The sequence below is a fragment of the Protopterus annectens genome, chromosome 15.part0, assembly GCF_019279795.1.
Source record: "Protopterus annectens isolate FY-2018-M chromosome 15.part0, PAN1.0, whole genome shotgun sequence".
Taxonomy (NCBI): domain Eukaryota; kingdom Metazoa; phylum Chordata; order Ceratodontiformes; family Protopteridae; genus Protopterus; species Protopterus annectens.
The window spans coordinates 837,207,380-837,225,467 of record NC_056749.1 but is presented as its reverse complement, the minus strand read 5'-3'; positions in this window follow the sequence as shown (position 1 = coordinate 837,225,467).

The window sequence follows — 18,088 nt, the reverse complement described above, 5'->3', positions numbered from 1 at the left end:
ATTCCAATTACAGGGCCTCGGAAGAGTCCTGTGTTGTTATTTAAAGTGTACTCATTCCAATTACAGGGCCTCGGAAGAGTCCTGTGTTGTTATTTAAAGTGTACTCATTCCAGTTACAGGGCCTCGGAAGAGTCCTGTGTTGTTATTTAAAGTGTACTCATTCCAGTTACAGGGCCTCGGAAGAGTCCTGTGTTGTTATTTAAAGTGTACTCATTCCAGTTACAGGGCCTCGGAAGAGTCCTGTGTTGTTATTTAAAGTGTACTCATTCCAGTTACAGGGCCTCGGAAGAGTCCTGTGTTGTTATTTAAAGTGTACTCATTCCAGTTACAGGGCCTCGGAAGAGTCCTGTGTTGTTATTTAAAGTGTACTCATTCCAGTTACAGGGCCTCGGAAGAGTCCTGTGTTGTTATTTAAAGTGTACTCATTCCAATTACAGGGCCTCGGAAGAGTCCTGTGTTGTTATTTAAAGTGTACTCATTCCAGTTACAGGGCCTCGGAAGAGTCCTGTGTTGTTATTTAAAGTGTACTCATTCCAATTACAGGGCCTCGGAAGAGTCCTGTGTTGTTATATAAAGTGTACTCATTCCAGTTACAGGGCCTCGGAAGAGTCCTGTGTTGTTATTTAAAGTGTACTCATTCCAGTTACAGGGCCTTGGAAGAGTCCTGTGTTGTTATTTAAAGTGTACTCATTCCAATTACAGGGCCTCGGAAGAGTCCTGTGTTGTTATTTAAAGTGTACTCATTCCAGTTACAGGGCCTCGGAAGAGTCCTGTGTTGTTATTTAAAGTGTACTCATTCCAGTTACAGGGCCTCGGAAGAGTCCTGTGTTGTTATTTAAAGTGTAGTCATTCCAATTACAGGGCCTCGGAAGAGTCCTGTGTTGTTATTTAAAGTGTACTCATTCCAATTACAGTGCCTCGGAAGAGTCCTGTGTTGTTATTTAAAGTGTACTCATTCCAGTTACAGGGCCTCGGAAGAGTCCTGTGTTGTTATTTAAAGTGTACTCATTCCAGTTACAGGGCCTCAGAAGAGTCCTGTGTTGTTATTTAAAGTGTACTCATTCCAATTACAGGGCCTCGGAAGAGTCCTGTGTTGTTATTTAAAGTGCACTCATTCCAATTACAGGGCCTTGGAAGAGTCCTGTGTTGTTATTTAAAGTGTACTCATTCCAATTACAGGGCCTCGGAAGAGTCCTGTGTTGTTATTTAAAGTGTACTCATTCCAGTTACAGGGCCTCGGAAGAGTCCTGTGTTGTTATTTAAAGTGTACTCATTCCAGTTACAGGGCCTCGGAAGAGTCCTGTGTTGTTATTTAAAGTGTACTCATTCCAATTACAGGGCCTCGGAAGAGTCCTGTGTTGTTATTTAAAGTGTACTCATTCCAGTTACAGGGCCTCGGAAGAGTCCTGTGTTGTTATTTTTCGTCACTCCTCCTGTTATTACACAAAAGTACTTTCCGCCACTTCCTGTCATTTGCTTGTCGTTTTTTTTTTTCTTTTTCCACTCTGTTCACCTTTTTACCTTCTGATTTATAGCATGCCTCAAAGTCCATTTTATCACTTGTTAGTACTATCTTCTATCTACCTAACAATTTCTGTATGCTTGGATAGTTTGCTGCTTTTCTGTATTTGCCTGTGTCCTTCTTTTGATCTTTTTTTGTCCTTCTACCATTCTGTTCCCCCTTCCCCATTCTATCAGTGCTTTATAACTGTCTTGATAATGATGAATTTTAGCAACACTGTCAGAAACAAACAGAGAGGTAAAGCCCACTGGTGTCATTAGATGTTCTGCCCTTGTTACTGCAGAAATACCCAAACTGCATAGTTGCCAAGTCCTTGCTCACCAGTCCACTGTGAGAGACAAGCATAGTTGTCCATTATTTTATCCTTCCTTCATGTGCTACCACTTTCCATCAGTAACATCTCTAAAAAGACTGTAACAACAACTATATGTATGTCTGTGTCATTTCCTGTGTATCTTTCTCATTTAAGCGAGTCAAGTAATCGATGGACTTCGTAAAATGCACAACATCACGAGACATTTTTCTCTTACTGTTTTTGTCTCAGACTTGAAGCATATCTGCTTGCAACTCTTCCACTCATTTCTGACCTACCACCCCAACTGACATTTCTCTGATCGTGAGAATTATTATTCCCTCTTCCATATATCCTGTCATCCATCTTTCATTCCTTCCCAAGCTATCTGTGCTAATTCCCCTTCTTATCTTATTTAATGTTTGTTTACCAGAAAAGTCCAGCTTGAAATGAGCCAATTTTCAGCAGGGGCCTGGGGAGAAACACTACAGGCACATGTCTTTGAAACATGGGAGGAAACTGTACCAAACCCATATGAACACAGGGAGGACATGCAGACTCCGCACAGATGGTACCCCAGATGAAGATCGAACCAGAGAACCTCTTGCTGTGAGGCGACAACTCAAACTGCTGCACCACTGCGGTGTCCATATATTCCTCTTCTGAGCTATTCCTTCTATCTGCACTACTTCTGCGTTTTTTTTTGTAATCCAACTTTAAGGTCGGTCAGAACGTACTGCCTCTGTGGCTTCCTGCTTCCTTAATACAGTCACCGCTTCCATTCATGTCTCCTTCCTCTCCTCATTTGTTTCTTCATCTTTATCCCACCGACTAGTGTATGTACTCATGTCCCCCCTTCCTTCTGTACGTGGCACATTTGTTATCTCATGGACTGCTCTACCTGTTTACTCCCTTTTCTAATTGTATGACCTTGGAGACCACATCCAAGAAACAGCAACAACAACAGTACAATGTCTGACAATATGTAGTATCAATATTATGATCATCCAATTAAATATACATGATAATTTATGTCCTGGCCAAACAGCATGCGACAAACTGCATGCTGCAAACTCTATTACTGTCGTATATTTTGCCTGTTTCAACTGACATGCTTTTAGTATTGCATTAAGACATCAACATTAATTTTTATAAGTGGACCTCACTTCATAATTATATGCCTATAAACTGCACACCAAGTAAAAGAAATATGCATTTGAAGAAGTACATATACATTCACTCTGCATTTTATTTTTTAGCTGTTCTTTCATTTCTGAAATACGTAATTGCACTATTTTCTGTGAAACATCTTCTGAGTGTTCAAATTATGATTTTTTTTTTGATGAAAGTAAAATGCGCTGTTTAAATAAATTGTATTTTTCAACCATAGAGCTTCAAAACATTATAATGCAGCACTTATAATTCACACTAGATTGTTATCTCAACTTTTTATTTTGCTGTTACCTAATTCTATCGTGTTAACCTCCTAAAATTTGATGCTACTAAACTTTGCATTACAAGAAATGGTCATACTAAAGTCTTTTCATCTTGCAACATAGCTATAGTTTCAAGACCTCACAATAATGCATGCACTTTTAATCATTTAACTCATTCAAATGAAAAAAAAATCATGAAAACAGAAAATCTTTATCTAGTTTTACTTTGCAGGCTGTGCATAATCCAACGACTCCTACAGTTCTGTTAACCATCCTTCTGACATATGTTCCCGCTGTGTTTTATATGTTTATTAGACCATCTGTTTGTCTAAAAAATAACTAACTAAATAAATAAATAAAAAGAACAAAAGTGGTACACACATCCAAGCAGGGTTTTAATAAAATTTAATGCTTTCATCTTTAACATGCAAGACTTCATTAGAATGATTTCTGTACATAAAATAGCTTGTTAAATAGTGGAAGTTAATCATGTTACCGGCACTCAAAACATGTCACCCCAATTTTATACTGTCTGGCCTCTTGCTGGATGTGGATTCCCCCACTTTAATAACGTGTCTTATCGGTGAGCTATTTGCCTATCCATCTGGTGATGTAGAGGTTTATGGCCAATTTTGTGAGTTTATCTATAATACCCAAGTGAGGCTTTGTGTCAAATGCCTTGGCCAGGTCAAGGTAGGTGGCATGAACTGACCTACCCTCTTCCATGACCTTGGTGACCTTCTCAGAGAAGTCAACCAATTTGAGCAGGCAAGACCTGCCCTTGACGAAGCCGAACTGGGTTAGATCTAATATCTGGAGTGTTCCTATGTCATTGTCAATCAGCTCTAAGTTTATCTTTTCCATAGACTTGCATATGAGACTAGTCAGACTTATAGGCTGGTGGTTTCATGGGTTGGTTGATGACCCCCCCCCTTGTGCAGAGGGATGACTGCTGATGTTCTCCATTCTATTGGGACAAAGCCTTTTTGGAGACTGTGGTTAAAGAGAGATCCAAGTGGGTCTACTAGGTCATATTTCAAGCTATTTAGTAAGCACCCTGGCATTCCATCATGGACCTTTGATGCCATGTTTCTGGCATTAGAGAGCACACCGATAACTTGTTCTTTTGTGATAATGGGCAAAGAAATGGTAGATGGAGTTTCATGGGGAGTGACTGGAGGTTATGAGAGGGTGAAATCTGACTTCAATTTATCAGCCAGCAGGTTTGCTATTTCTTCTGGCTAAGTATAGGTAGTGTCATCTACAGCCAAATCAGCACATTGTCGAGTGCTTCCCTTACGTTTTTGGATATAACTTAAAAATGATTTGTGGTTATCCTTTGCTTGGGAAGCTATTTTAGTCACATATTTAGCTTCTAAGGACTTGACTAGTTCTCTAATTTGCCTGTTGACACAAAAAAGATATATTTTTCTCAGTCATTTGTCTTCCCACTTTCTCCTAGATAGACATTTCTTCCTTCTGCTGTAGGTACTGTTGATTCTATGCAATTATTTAAGTGGTTATACAATGCATTCATGTATAATTTGAGATAGGCTTTCATGTTTTTGGGGTTAGGAGGAGCTGTAAAATTACCTGTGCTATCATGGAAATTAACCTTGGAAAGACCCTTTAGGGTGGGAGTTCTACCATTATATTTATGTCAAAGGAGACTGATTTATGATCCAGTCTTACCAATGAGGACATTACACTGGGGGGAAGAGTGCAACACTCTTCCATGTTTATGAGTACCATGCCAAGAATATTTGAGCTCCTAGTGCGAGTGCAGACCCGCTGTTCCAGAGAATCTTCATTGACAACATCCAGGAATCTCTGAGCCTACATGTTAGTGGTCATATATATTTCCCATTTTATGGAGGGGTAGTTAAAATTGCCCGTGAATATTGTGATCAGTGGGATGGTAAATGTTTCTAGTAACTTTAGGTATGAGGAGTGGTTTTCTTTGTTCATGGTTGAGAATCTGTAGCTAGTGATGATATGGTGGGGGATTTTACCTATGGTCAGCTGGACATGGAGAAGCTCAAGCAAGTCATCCTGCTTGACCAGTCTTGTGGGGTGATTGTTTTTTATGTAAATGGAAACACCCGCTCCTTCCATTTGTTTTCTTTTCAGAGGGTGGTATGAATGTGTGATAGGCACTGAAGTCTTGCACTGTCAGGGTGTTTTCCACAGGCTTGAACCATATCTCAGTAACTGTGCAGACATCAGCATTCTCCAAGATGAGGAGTGCTTCCAGGGAGTTCAGTTTCTATTTTAAACTCCTAGCACCGAGAAGCAGTACCATCAGCTTGGCATTAGAAGAATTTGATCTCCTTGGAGTGACACCAGTAACTAAGCCAATTATTGAAGTAAACCATTTTCTGTTTGCATTGTGATATCATTCTTGGTGAGGGTAGAATGCTGATCAATGTAAGGTTCATACCCGCTTGCGACACGTACTTAGTGAGGTTCATCATGTCTCTCTTCATGTAGTCCAGGGAGGTACATCTCAGGTCATTCACTCCCACATGGACTATGACTGAGTCATGATGATACTTGTGGCTTACTGACCAGAGTGCCTGCATAATCTGGTGAAGTTTGGCCTCTGACAGGCATCTGACTGTAACCCACTCTTTATCCAATCTGTTGTTGGGGGCATCAGTTTGTTTCACAATGGAGTCTCCTATGACCAAGATGTTTGAATGCGTGGTGTTTCGCCTTAGGGGATGCTTGTGGAGACACTGTGATATGCATTTTATGTGTAGTGGTTGGTGTTAACTAGGTTTCGTTTGCAAGTTTTTTTCTGAGGGCAGCATACAGGAGGCATCTGAGGTTTTGGTATGTTACTTGTGAGTAACTCTTCATATGTGGGTTTATGTGTCAAGACCTTATTTAGTGAGGGAAATGTGTGTCTACTGACAACCTGTTTGTCATTTGATTTGTCAACATGTGAGAGTCGTGTCTCAATGTTTATAGTGTAACTACATCTCTCATATACTGTGTTTCTTGTTTCAGGAATAAGTGTTTCTCAGTATGCATGACACAATTGCTACATTATCTGAGGATACTCATCTCTACCAGACTGGCCACAGAGATAGCAGGAAAGTGCATAGCCTTTGTTTCAGATGTTTTGCTATGGGTTTGTTTAACTAGGGAGAAGAAGTCTTTATTTATTTATTTATTTAATGCATGTCTGTCTGTATGTATGTATGTATGTATGTATGTATGCATTTATATATTTATTTGTTGTTAAAATCATTGGGACTTTACACTTAAGCGATATAACTGGATTTCTACATACCAAAGTAGACATCCTATTGCTAGATGGGTCAGAAAAAGGAAGGATACAGTGATAAAAAAAGCATCTTTAATTCTTTAAAATAACCCCTTGGAAGTTAAATGGGACAAACTGATGACTGAATGAGACAGAGTTGTCTACACAAGTCCCCAGTTCATAGGTTCATAAGTTCATGGATAGGTACTAGGCTATTGGCCCTAGGGCCTGTATAAGCCTAGCCAAAAAGATACCCTGGCTTTTGCCACCCAAGAAAATCATGTTCCTGTGTCCCTGTCAAGCAGAGCCACTGAGGTGATCCTCGGGGTGAATTTCCTAGTTCCCATCCAATCAAGATTTTTCTTGAAGACTGCTAATGAGGAGCTCTGTTTGATATAGATAGGTAGTTTGTTCCAGAGTATGGGAAGTCTCTGGAACAGGAATCTATCCCTCCAGCATGTTCTGTTTATTGTGGTGACAAGGTTTAGGTCCCTAGAGCATGCAGCTCGGAAGGATTGGGATTTCTTTAAGTGGAGCATGTCCAACAGCTCTGGGTTTGACATAGCTTTTTATTTTAGGCAGAGATCACCTTTGAGTAGGCAATATGCAATGGACTAAAGCTGGAGTTTTTTTAGATGGTCTGCGTAGGGCATCTGTTTGAAGCCGGTACTCCTCTTTGTGAGGTATTTCTGCGACCTTTCCAGTTGTTGTAGATGTCTTGTGATGTACATACCAAAAGAGGTGTTGTACCCTATAATGGGTCTAATGAGTGATGAGTAGAGGGAGACAATGACCTCTTTTTTCTTAGATAAAAACCTTTTGTGATGAGGTGTGCCACATAGAAGGATTTACTGACTACTGTGGTGATGTGATTATCAAAGGAGAGACTACTGTCCACCTGTGTCCCAAGGTCTCTTATCATATTTTTGGTGTTAAGTAGACTACTGCCTATGTGATAGTTCATGGGTACAGAGTTTTTACCAAAGGGGATGACAATGCACTTTTTGGCATTGAGCTTGAGGCCATGGCTTTGACACCAGGCATCTGTCTCAGTGAGGGCCTTTTGTAGGATGTCCACATTGTTAGGAGTTTCGATTATGGCTCCTAGTTTGCAGTCATCTGCAAACTTCATTAACCAAAGACCTTCTGTGCTAGCCTGTACTTCAGAGAAGTAGATACCAAGCAGGAGAGGACCCAAGAATGAACCCTGTTGTACTCCACTTGTCACTGGTCTGAAGTCGGATTTGGAGTCTGCTACTTTCACAGTGTGGGTTCTATCAGTGAGCCAGTTGGCAACCCATCTTGTGACATAGGGATTTATACCTAGTTTAGTGAGTTTATCTATAATTCCAGAGTGGGGGATGGTGTCAAATGCCTTGGTGAGATCTAGACAGGCTGTGTGAACCACCTTACCATCGTTCACGGCTTTGCTGACTGCTTCAAAGAAGTCTACCTCTTATGACCTTATTTGTCTGAAGAGGAGTAGCATTTTTACCATATGAGGTGAGAGCAGATTTTTTCTTGAACCCTATTATGCTTCTCTATTTTGCATTTAGCTAAAGGTCATTTCCTAATAACAGAGATGTGCATATTCCAGGCCTTGTTCAAGCGGTTTAGCAGTGCTAGTGGATGAGTGGATAACAGTACCAGTGCCTAACTTACAGGACTCAGCAAACCTGAACCACAGTTCAGATATTGCCTTGGATGTCTGGAAAATAAATATCAAACAGGAGAGGACCCAGCAACAATCCCTGCAGTAACCCCACTAGTCACAATTTTATGTTCATAGAGGGTACCAGCAACTTTCATTACTTGGGATCTGTTGGATAGTGAATTTGTAATCCAGTAGATAAAGCAGGGGTTTACACTGTTTGTCTAATTCTTTAGTGCTACCATCCTAGTGGATAGTACCAATATCCTTGGCCAGGTTAAGATAAGCAGCTTGCAAAAAGTGACCACTATCCATAGCCTCTATAACCTTTTCAAAAATGCTTATTAGGTTCAGGAGACAGGACCTGGAGTTCACAACACTAAACTAAGTGGAATCTGGATCAGTTAAATTGCCTGCATAAATGAGTTCTGATATGATACATTCCTTGGCTTTGTGTAAAAGGCTGCTGAGGCTCATGGGCCTATAATTACTTTGGTCTGTAGAGGGCCTACCCTTGTGTAGGAGAGACACAGTGGCTGTTCTCCAGGCATCAGGAACAGACCTTGAGATAGACTGAGGTTGTAAAGTACAAGAAGAGGCTCAGATAGTACATACGTGGCACTAATGTGAATGCAGCCAGGTATGTTGTCTGGTCCTGTGGAATTAGTGCTTCAAGTCCTTTAGAGAGATTTTTTTAGACTTCTTACAAAGAAATGTCAGGGGAGCATAAATATCTGGTATACTGGGGGCAACAATATGGGTAGGAAGAGCAGAGTTAGTACTAAAATTGTCTGATTATATATTGCTATATCTTTTGGTATTGGAATATGTAATACCATCATAGAAGAGCCTAGTGCATTGTTGGAACATTATTCCTTGACTGAAGAAAGATTTGTAGTTTTCTTTGCTATATGTAGCATTCTTGAGCTTGTATTAAGCTTTACATTTTTAAATAGTAATCTTAAGTTCCTTACTGACATTGTGGTTCAGAAATACAGAGATGGGGATTTCTTACAACTTGTTACTATTATCCATCTTTTGTTATATAGTTTGTTAATACAGAAGTTCCAGTGGAGAGGTTTACACTTGCATTTTCCATTATGTTTAGGGCAGACTGGTACTGACACCTCTGTGCAGTTGTTTATGTGCTGGTACAAAAAAGAAAAAGGTGAATGTGGCAGCTGTCTCAGCTAGGTCCATTTGCAGGGGATTGTTGGGAATTTTGCCACGGTCTTCTAAAATGTAAGGGCACCACCAAAGAGTGAAAGCTCCTGTGGTTCCAAGAACAACATGAAAAACAACAAAGCAAGAAGCATCCACAGGAACTAAACACAGCAGATAAAATTCACGAACTCCAAGTAACCACTGAACAGCTTATATAAAACAATATCCCTACAAACTGTTCTGTTGATGTTTCAGACAAAGTTTAGATTTTTAGACTGATTATTTCTAATGCCATTTGACTTGCTGATGTGCAGTAAATCCATTAGAAGTGTGTTGGAGGATGCCTTGTATGCTAGACACTGGACACCTCTTAGCAGTCTATAGGAAATTGGGAATTGTGACAGGGCTTTGAGTCAATATGTATGAAATCTTGTTTAGTCTTTTTATCCTTTTAGCAAAGTATCTCTGTGGGCATTCCAGCTGTTTCATAGATTTGGAAAGATACATGCCAAACAGGGCATTATACTCAATGACTGGCCTAATGAGGGCTGAGTAAATGGGGTAATGACAGCCTTAGATCTAGCTACAATAACTTTGTTTGTAAGCTGTGCAATATAGAAGGACTCTCTTACAACAATGGGCCCATGTTGGTCAGAAGTTAGGTCACTGAGCGCATATGTTCCCAAATCCCAAACTGGATCATCTCTTAGGGACATATTGTCAATGTTGTAGGTCCCTTGGGTAGCTGACACCTCAAAGCACATAGTAATGCATTGTTTGGCATTTAGCTTCTATCCATGATTTTGGCACAAGTTATTTTGTTTGGGACAAACCTTCTTTCAGGATGGCTAAGTCATTTTTCCTTCATCTATTGCTTTGGTGACTTTTTCAAAAAAGTCCACCAGACTGAATAGGCATGACCTGCCCTTGATGAATCCAAATTGAGATGGGTCCAGTGTCTGGAGGTTCTGTATGTCCTGACTGATTAGTTTCATGAAAAGTCTTTCCATGGCTTTGCATATGAGATTGGTCAGACTTATGTGTCTGTAGTTGCCTGGATCTGTGGAAGGCCCTTCTATATATATATATATATATATATATATATATATATATATATATATATATATATATATATATATATATAGATATATATATATATGTGTGTGTGTGTGTGTGTGTGTGTGTATACATATATATAAAATATACACATGCACACACACACACACACACACACACACACACACACACACACACACACACACACACACACACACACACACACACACACACACACACACACACACACACACACACACACACACACACACACACACACACACACACACACACACACACACACACATGCACACAGGACTGACCTGACAAGCAGTAGAACACTGACTTACACATAAAAGTTTTAGCACTGAACAGTGGTGTGTGGCACTGCAGGAATATTTAAATGGTGTTTTTCAGCAACAGATGGGTTAACAGTTTACAGTGAAATTATATGAATGGAATTTTGCCAAGAAACACTTTTGTATTTCTTGCTTTGTATGAGCACTATAACATTTAAATCTTTAAGAATAAGCAATGTTTACTTTTATTTTATTACACTGCAATAATAATGCCCCACTTACAGCAATACCACCTTTATTGTTCTTACCTTGAACTTCATCAACAGAAATTATATTTTCAGACTTCAAATTCTTTTTCTAGAGCTTGTTAATAAACTTCAGCTGAGAACAGTGAACCATGATTAAACTCTTTTTCCTTTACAGGCTATTGGTATTTGATTGTTCGAGTCACTTTCAGCCTTGGTCTTAACAAACGTGTTTCTTCACCTTCTTCTCTCTGTTACAGCAAAAGATCACTGAAGTTAATGAATGTTGATGTTGAGATGTGAGCCATGGGATGCATGCATTCTTTCAAAGTATATCCAGGTTCAGATCTGTGTGCAGTCTTTACACACAGTAACACAATTCATGAGGAGACCTTGTCACTCTGGTATAGCTGGCAAGAAAATCAACAGTCCTTTCCATGCTGATAAAGTGATTATGAGGAAACTCAGCAGTAGCAAATCATTGTAATCAAAATGCATGGTATGAGTATCATCTAATCATTCACAAATTTCCCTGAATATGAAGAATGCGAGCATCACCTTTTTTTTAAAAAAAAGCTTTATTAAATTGAAATAGATAAGAGAACATTATCTTGAGTTATGTACAATTTTGGATATGAATAATAGTGACAATGAAGATAAAAAACAAACAAACACACAAACTATTTACAATGACATTTTCCAGAAATACAAGTTAATAAATTGGAAATACTTTTAAATATCATTACAATAATGTTAAATTATTTGTTTAACAAATCATATACTTTCTTCCACATGTTGCATACAATGGTATTCCTAGAGGTTCTCACTCTTTTGGTCAATATTTTTAAATTACATACTTCAAAAAGAAAAATTTTGAATTAATTTACTGAGGGAGAAGATTTAGACTTCCAGTTTCTTGTAACAGTTTTCCTGGCTACCAATAATTTAGATCAGAGCAGAGGCTGATTAACTTCTGTAATACTTTTTGGAACAAGAGTGTTAAACAATATGAGTGATTGTGAGAGAAAAAAAATGTCTGTAAAAATAGCTTGTAAAAAGTGATTAATGTCCTTCCAGAATTTATTTCTGTATAATCATATACCATATGAGCCCAATCTGCATTAACTTCTTTATTACACCTCCAACAGTTGACATTCTTCTTATTAAATTTACTTAAAGAAAGTGGAGTGATAAAAGATCTATGTAAATACCTCCATGCGAAAATTTTCCATCTTAGTGAGGAAGTGGTTACACTAGCTGATTATAATATATGTAATTTGTCTTTATCTGTAGAGGAATGATTATTTATTAAGGAAAAATAATTCCAATAATTATTTGGTGTATTATCTAGATCTAGTTTAATTGCCTTATATAAGTGCGATAAAATGTTCCTTGTCTAGGATTTATGATTTATAGACACGATATACTAAATTAATTTAGGTACTGAACTTTTAGTTATTAAAGTCATAAAGTCAAGTTTATTTGAAACATATTTTCTGCTTTCATGTAGATCCAACCAAGAGGATGTGTCAAGATCATATTCATTTTTCAATAAGTTAATGGATTTCAGGTCATTATTAGATATAATTTGGGACCAAAATATTAAATTTTTCTGTTGAAAGGAATACATTTTCGAATAATCAGAAGAAAATATAGCCTCTTGCGTGTAAGCTATAGGAAATAGAAGAAATAACCCGTCTTTATACAAATTGAATTTATATATATATAGTTTTTAAAAGATCTCAAAAGAAGAGTTATATAGAAAATCTAAAATTCTGAGAGGAATAAGTTGAAAATCTTTTAAGATCTAAATAAAAGAGTTATTAAATCATATTAATTCCTGTGATTTATTATTACTTATTGTATTACTCATTAATATTTTTAGAATATTTTTTCCATTTAGCAGTGTATTTGATATATATAAGAAGAGAAATGGATTTAGCCATTGTAGAAACTGAGTAGATTTCCAAATTAGGCAAAGCTATACCTCCATTTTCCCAATTTTTCATATGATAAGATAGGGCAATTCTAGGTCTAATAGGGAACCATAAAAATGTATGTATCATAGAATTAAATTTCTTAATTATTGAGCTAGGCAGGGGTAAAGAGATTGATTGAATAATATAAAGAATTTTGGGTAACAGAATCATCTTTATAATTAAAAGTATTTCATCCATAGAAAATTGGATTTTATTCCATTTTTAATGAGATTTCCTATTGCCAACAAACTTTTATTGTAATTAATTTGAATTATATATTTTATGTTGTTAGCAATTACAATGCCTAAATAAAGTAATTCATCAGCTTGTGCTCAATATTTTATATAAACATCCTGTAATTCCAGTTTTTTAGGGAAAATTGTTAAGATTTTTTTGAAAATACTCAACATCTTTAAAAAGAGCATGAATAGATGTATTATTCCCACCTAGAGTAATAAGTATGTCGTCTGCAAACATTTCTATTTTGGAAACTTCATTAGGGCTTAACCTATATCCTTCGATGTTTTCATCATATCTTATCAAATTAGCCCAAGGTTCCATAATCAGTGTGGATAGTAAAGGAGATAAAGGGCATCCTTGCTTGGTTCCTTTAACAACTGGTATATTTTTGGGATATATTTGTGTCTATTTTAATGTATGCTTGGCTACCCTGATATAACCATGTAATTAAATTTATAAAACTATTACAAAAGTTTAATTCCTCTAATAATATAAATAAATACTCCCAATTTACTGAGTTGAAAGCACAATTAATGTCAAAACCGATTAATGTTAAGTTATTATTAAAATATTCAACTGATTCAATTAAGGATAGAATTATTTTGATGTTATCATAAGAGTTTCGATTTACTATAAATCCAGTTTGATCCTCTTCGACTAATGTGAGTAAAAATTTTTAAGTCTATCTGCAAAAATTGACATAAACATTTTGTAATCAATGTTTAGTAAAGAGATAGGTCTATAGGATGAACATTTAACAGGCTCTTTATTAGTTTTAAGGATTGGGGAGATAAACATATATTTCCATGATGGAGGTATTTAAATTATTTTGGGAAATATTTTAAACTTTATGAAGCAGTTTTAAAGCATTAATTGGTAATAGCGTATACATTTCTGGAATGACACCACCATTTCCCTGTGCTTTATTAAGTTTTAATTTAGTGATCTGGGACTGAATATCTTTAAAAGAGATGGGCCTGTCTATAAAAGTATCTTGCTCATTTGATAGTCTTTTTTGTATATTTGTTAATGAAATATTTGATTTCCTGATTAGAATCTATTATCTTAGATTTTTGATTAATACTGGTAAAAAAATTCTCTAAATTCATTTAAGATATTTTGTATACCTGAGACTGTCTTTTTCTTTTTAGGGGAAAATATTTCATTTATATGATTGAATTTATTTATTCTTTTAGTTTTATTAGCTAATAAATTTACTGATCTAGGATTAGTGGAGAATTTTTAAGACTACATTTTTCTAAAATAATCATAGTTTTATAGTTCAGTATTTCCATGTATTTATTATTCAAAGAATTTATTTCTTTTTTTATCATTTGTATTAATATCTTTTACTTGAACAAGTTTCAAAGAATCTAGGTTATGTTGTATGTCTATTAATTGATCGTCCCAACCTTTCCTCTTTTTGTGATACCAATTAATAATTCTGCCATAAAGATAAGCTTTTAAGGTATCCCATACAAAAATTTCAGAAATATCATTGATATTACTTTGTTCTATAAAATTATGAATTTCTAATGTTATAAATTCTTTAAAATATTTCAACTTAGCAGGTATTCTACTTATTTGAACATTAAAATTGGAGTAACTTAAAATTAAAAAAATATTGAATTGTGATCTGATAAAGGGCATATAATCACCTTAGTATTAGTTAAAGAATCTACTAAATTATTAGAAAATAGAACTCTATCTTTGAATGCATGTTATGTCTATGTGAAAAAAGTATAAGCTAAAAAATCAGAATCAGCAAAGGTATGTATATCTTTCAAGATGTATGTTTCTGAAAAATCTTTCAACAATTAGGCTGAAGCTGTAATTCTTCTTTTATTATGAGATGTTGATTCTTTATTATCTAAAATGCAGTTAAAATCGCCAACCATTATTATATGTCCCTTAGAAAGTTGTACTATATGATCAAAATGTTGTTTTACCATATTGGTACCTATTCCTGGAATCCAATATAGATTTATTAAGGTATACATTTTGTTATTAAACTGGATAGTAACAAGACAAAACATTCCTTTATTATCTTTATAGGTATTAATAATTTTGGTTGAGGAAAGGTGTTGTTCCATAAAATGGCTACTCCTCTCTTCTTTTGAAAATGTTCTGAACTTACTAACACTGAATATGATTTGGTGTCTAATCTAAGTACATCCTCTGTTTTCAAATGGGTTTCTGGTAAGAATATTAATTGAACTATATGTAGTTTGAGATATTTAAAGAAACTCCCCCTCTTATCTGGATTATTTAATCTATTAATGTTAATTGAAATACTCTTTAGTGAAGTCATTCAGTATTATGTTAATGAAAAATAAATATTTCACCAAATCTATAAGTTATTAATGAATGTGGGAGGAATACTTAAAGATACACTATTTTTTAATGTAGTGGAGTAGCATTGAAAACAGTAAATGTATGTGAATTACTTTTTCAAGTGTTGTGGAAAATGTCAAGAAAACTAATGGTCAACTTTTATAGCTTAAACTAATAACATCATAACCACCCCTATCCCTTCTGGAGTTTAATACTCCCAATTCGAGTGACATATGATCGCTTAAATTAACCCTCTAACTAATAGCAACATCTAATCAGTGTCTGTGAAATATTTACTCTGAATAAAACTGTTTTAGCTTCTAAGATAAAAAAAGGAAAAAATCATATAAGAATTACTCTGTAATGTGTAACACTAATAAATATCTGCTAATGATATATCTTAAAAATTTTACTGTCAGTAACCATCAAAAAAAGAAAAATATCATAGTGAACAATGTAGTTAATAAAGATATATAATAAGTAATAATGTCATTTATTCAACCATAGACTCTGCAAAAAATAAAGTTATTATCTGAGAAAATTAGCTAAAGCATTAATATAAACCATTACTTCAATCCTAATATCTTATAGGAAATAATATCATTTAAAGTATTAGGTTTCATCAGAACTGAATATATAAATATATATAAAACATGTCAGATGCTGAAATGTTATTTGCTTAAGAAGTATTATAAGACAATTAGTTGAAATGGCAGATAAACTTCTTGCAATATTTTCTTGAAGATTTTAGAATAACTATTACAACCAAATCTAACAATTTATAATTAATTCCATACTAGTATATATCAGAATGACTGCTAATGAAATATATACATGAGCTTGAGTACATAGTGTCCTTATTAAGTGTCAGAGTACCTAAAGGTAGTATGTTATAAACTATAACTGAGAAGACAACAATATTGTCTACAGTGACTAGCACACAACATAAACTAAAGATTTATGAAAATGTATAGTTATCAAGCTAATTGTAAGGTGTCCAGACAAAAATAAGTAATACATTGAAAACTGCACACGTAATTGTCTTATATATATATATATATATATATATATATATATATATATATATATATATAGATATATATATATATATATATATATATATATATATATATATATATATATATATGAATAGAGTAATTTATAATGTTAATAGTAACTTCTGGTCTGTCAAAACTTTAAATCATAGTCTTACTATAACAAAATATCAAACATGGCATTAAACTGACCAATAAGTATTTTAGAATAAAAATTAAGCAAAAAGAAGTGATTTTGTTCTAGATGAAAAATAATCATTTCAGTTAAGGAGACTTTGCAATTATTAAAATATATAACAAAGCCTTATAACTTTACTCTGAATGCTTTCAATTTAAACTATATATCCCTGAACAAGCATTGATTTAGGTAGTCTTCTATGATAACATCAAATGAAACCATTTCTGTCAAATGTAATGAATTTGACTATAAAAATGCTATCTTGGTATCCTTCTTCATACTACCTTAAATTTTAATGCATTAATACATAATAGAAACAGTATACATATTGTATAGAAGGCCATTGGGTGCAAAATTGATGTGCTTAAACATCATTTATATTTTAAAGATGTTAGTACAGGGAGAGTGGCATAACGTTAAACACACAATGACACACACACTATCTTGAAAAAAAAATGTGTAATGTGTAAAATCTCAGCAGTATCGTGTAGTTTTTCTTTTTTCAAAATATATTCAGACCAATTCCTCTCATTCAAGGTTCAAGTATGTCTTCTTACATTTATTGAAATATACAATCTGGCAAGCGCTTTCACCCGTGAAACAATTATGTTTTAAAGACATAAGAAACTGAGCTTTCCTTTGTATACATGATATGTTAAATTCTTCATCTAACACTTATGGTTATAATATTCTTGCATAATTGTTATTTAATATGTCACTTTGTTATGAGAGTAAACTACTGTTTCAAATGACTAGTAGAAAATTTATTCATCTGTAAATTTCAAGTTCCATAGCTAATAATTTGATAATGTGCAAGACAACCACAGAACTGAACTAGTATAAATTGCACATTTGATGATGCATAAATCACTGCAATCTTTTCTCTATACCGTCAGTTACTAATAACATACGTGTATACAAAGCAAGTGTCAAAAAAACTAGACAGTTGGGATGATAATATAGACATAAAAACATCCCCCCCAACAATCATTACATATATATATATATGTCACCGTTATCTTTTATACTAGGTACAATTGCAGAACTAAAGAGATTAAATCCACAATATCCAGTTTTAAATTTTTTGTGTACCAATTATGTATTTTTAGCTAACGAAATGCCATCTTATCCAAATTACTAATTAAAAAACTTATAACTTACTACTAATAATAATATAATGAACAAAAAATAGTGTAAAACTAGAACTTTGTAAGGGATGAATATATAATATAAACAAAACACCAAACATTCATCATTACATATATATATTATAATAAAATAGTACGTTATCTTTATACGAACTAAAGATTAAAAGCAGAACTCCAGATTAATCCCATTTTGCATGCCAATTATGTATTTCCTAGTT